The following is a 3,985-nucleotide window of genomic DNA, read 5'->3' on the forward strand; positions in this document are numbered from 1 at the left end:
TGCATCCAATGGATATGATGAGGGACTAAATATTTTGAAAGCATTGCACACTGAGAGATCCTCAAAACGACGAGTAAGTGCATCCAAAATGTTTTGTACATATGCTTGTGTAATATATATGCATTCTTCATGAGATCCGGTCTCTTTTGCACTATCCTCAACTTACATGTCTAAGTCCAATTCCTCATCTTCTCTTGCAGACTCACTAATTTCTTTAGCATTTTTCTTCTTTTTGTCATTAGGAATAGGCTTGAATTTCAAAGCATGCGTATAAGTCTTTCCACTTGCACTTGAATACACTAATGTGCCCTCTTTCGCCATCCCCAAGAAAGTAGTCAAATGCTTTGATCCAAGAAAGTAGTCAAAGGAGTAGAGGAAGTGGGGGTGGCTCTGGGTGTGTCCAGACGACAGACGGGTATAGAGAGAGAGCCGCCTAAGGTCGACCAGAAAGGCTCTGGAGCACAGAGGAGAGCTGGTCGCTAGGAGCGTGTGTTGCCTGGCGGGTGGTAAGTGCAGAGAGGAAATCGAGGGGGATTTTTGGACTCGACAGCAAGAGAAGAGTGGCTCGCCAAAAATAAAGAGAGTTGGAGTGGTCTGCAACAAGTACAGAGAGCTGCAAGAGGTATTGGAGAGCTGCAGGCGTAGGGGTTGGCACAGCTGCTCTGGCGACAGATGATAGAGGGGTTGCAAGGTTTTGCTGGTGGGTAGTGTGGTAGCCGTCAGTTCTCTGAGCGGGTGATGCAAGAAAGGATAGGAGTTGTTACCTTGGTTTGCTTGGTCGCCCACGATGGCTGGTGGCTGGCGATGACAGAGAGAAGAGGCGGGTTCTTCCAGAATAAAGAGTTCGCAGCAAGGAGAAAAAGTGTGCTAGTGGTGTCGACGTGTGGAGTGAGCCGCCTCTAGTAACGAAAGAGGGTGAGGAGGTTTTGTGGTTGGCGCAGCCACTAAGGAGATAGAGGGTTGGCGACAGTATGGAGAGAGAGTTGGGTAAGTGTTGACTGACGGCTAGCGATGGGCTGAGGAGACGTTTCAACTACAGGCTATTGGAGCGATGGACTGCACCGGACGAGGCCCTCTGAGTACGCCAACGGCGGCAGAGCAGAGAGAGGAGCTGGCACTATAGAGGGGAACCGCCGTGACCAGAAGAGTGTGTGAGGGTGGCCTTTATGAGTTGGTGATGGCTGAAGCAGAAGGAGTCACCGTCTCCTTTTAGTGGCCTGGGCTGGATACAAGAGCAAGGTTGGTGAGGCTGTGTGAGCTATGAGAGGGAGTGTGTGATGTGTTATTAACGAAAGTGGTGGCAATTGTGAACTTGTCTTTGTGTGATTGCTCGCCTGCTGATGTGATCAGGCTGATCGACAAGTTTCTATCACTATTTTCTGTGTTTGTGTTTGAAAAATTGTAAGTTTCCCTCTGTACTCCGCTGATTGAATTTCAGATTAAGCAATAGAGGTGTCTTGTTTTCTGTTTTGAGCCTGTGGTGTATGATGTAGTGGATGGATGAGGGTAAAGAAGTAGGGATATGAGAATAGGTCTGGTCTGTTATACTGATTTTCTTTCCAGCTAGAGAAGTTGGTGGTGCCCCTTGTGCTTATGAGTGTTCTGAAGGTGGTGAGTCGGCGAGCTATAGTGGCCTTCTTGTGTTCTTGAGCTGCCTCACACCAACATACAAGACATAAATGAGTGTTCTGAAGGTGGTGAGTCGGCGAGCTATAGTGGCCTTCTTGTGTTCTTGAGCTGCCTCACACCAACATACAAGACATAAATGATCAAATGCTTCTCCATTGTGCGGTCTGTACTTTCATCAATAAGCAATGAGTAAAAAGGACTTGCACGCATGTCTGCTAGCATCTGCTTTTTTATGTGATCTCTAATGGCTAACAACATTTCTCTTCCAGACATTGGGTTCACATATGAACCATACTCATCAGAAGCAGGAACATTTGGTGTACCAAGCTCACGCAATAGCTTGCATTGGCTAGGATACTTCTCTAAAGGAAGATCTTCACAAGCACAGAAATAAACGACCTTCATACATGTCAAAATTCGAGCTTGTTCCGTGTGGACAATGCTCTCTATGCCATGGTCAAGAGGCCCTTTACCAACATCATTGATGCGTTTTCTTGCATTCAAAATACGCACAGCATCCTTATGAGGAAGTGTCAAAGCATGATCATGCAATGCTGAGATCATTATGATTGAGGAACCCTCTTGGGATGTATACATATTCACCTTTTTGGTGTCCTGACAATAAGTACATTTTATTCTTTCCTCATTCAACATGGACTTACATAAGTAAGCCCATGGATGGATGAGATTCCATTGATTACGCCATTTCCTTTTAGTCTTCTTGGAAGCTTCTGGAGCTTGAGTAGACTTGTTAATCTCAATAGCCACATGATCATTTACATCAACACCACTCGTGCTACCACTCATGATAGTATCATGGCCTTGAGCATTGGCCACATCACTTTGTGCATTAGCCACATTTCTTTGTACATCATTACATGCATTGCTAGGCTGGCCTGCACCGCTTGACTGCTTAGTTAAAAAAGCATCAAGCTTGGGCTAAGACTTTCTCTTCTTCCTTGAATAAGAGAGTGAACTCGCTACTCTCTTGCCAGGATCCATTGTCAACTAGCAATAGGCAGAACTAACCTAGTCTGCAACACATTGAACCATAGCATACATAAGCGAGGTAACCATTAAATATCCCAAAAAACTATACATAAAATGCATTCTACATATGATTATAGTAATGAGTGCAGTAATTTTCTTCAACATTTGTTTGCAACAAAAGCATAGAGCTCAAACAAGAAGAATGAATCACAAAAAGATAGCATCACTTACTCTTAAAATTTCCAAAGACTCCTTGCGTAGAAAGCTTTAGACTTTAGTCACGAACACGCTTGTTGCTGCCAACTACTGGGCCTATTCAGCAGGAGGATGCAGCGCTCAGATTCAGCAGCTCAGGTTTCAATGTGAACTCCTTGTCTTCTACAAGTCAGAGGCTAGAGCCACCAGCCCGACCATTGTCATTGTCATTGAGGTCCCTGCGCACTGGCCCACGCCTCGCAGCTTGCTGGCTCCTTCACGCCATTCTACGGTCTACCCCTCGTGCATCTCTGTGTGCTCCCCACCCAAGCCATCCATTGCTGTGTGCTGTGACACCATTGCTGTCACTTGCTGGCTCCCTACGTGCCATCTGCCAAGAAAAAACAAAAAAAAAATGGCTGCTCGTGCATCGGCCCTCCCTTTGCGCGCTACACACATAGACTGAGGGGCCAGGGCTCATCCACTGCTGCCCCCTGGGCCCTGCTGTGCTGCTCGCCTCTCCTGCCCGCCACTGCCAACCTAGAGACAGGGGTAGCAACTTACAAGGCAGCGCAGACTGCAGTCTTACAAGTTACAACTTACAACCTGTTACCTATTCGCCCAGCCTCAGGGAGCCGCCGGTGCGCAGACTGCAGTGCGAATCGTAGATACTAGAGGCGGGCGGCTCCTGTTACATGCAGAGTCTAGACTCCTGCAGGCTGCGTGCTGCAAATTCCCAATTTTCAAACCCTTGTAAGTTGTGATTCGTGAACCCTTCAGGCTTCCATACCTTGACCGGCCACCCGTCACAGCGCCCGTCGCCCAGCGCCCGCACATGGCCATTAGAAATTTAGTAATAATTACTAAATTTAATAATAATACTAAGCATGTCAAATTTCAATTGACTGGTAGTATTTGGAATAGCTTGTCGAGGTGACAGGCAAATTTTTTTCTCGGGCTTGTCATTTGACAGGAATTTTTCTCAACTACCTTTTTTGACAGGCAAAATGGCCCTTGACAGGAAAAACAGGCGTCAAATTTAGGCCCTGATGGTGAAGCCCCCCAAACAACATTATCTGGCATGGCCCATCTCCAAGCATCCACACTTGCTTGTTTGTTCTTGGCTTCATAAACCACACGGATGAACATAGTTTATCTATTTTGTCATTTA

The sequence above is a fragment of the Cibotium barometz genome, chromosome 33 (genome assembly GCF_041138505.1).
Source record: "Cibotium barometz isolate CiBa-2024 chromosome 33, ASM4113850v1, whole genome shotgun sequence".
Taxonomy (NCBI): domain Eukaryota; kingdom Viridiplantae; phylum Streptophyta; class Polypodiopsida; order Cyatheales; family Cibotiaceae; genus Cibotium; species Cibotium barometz.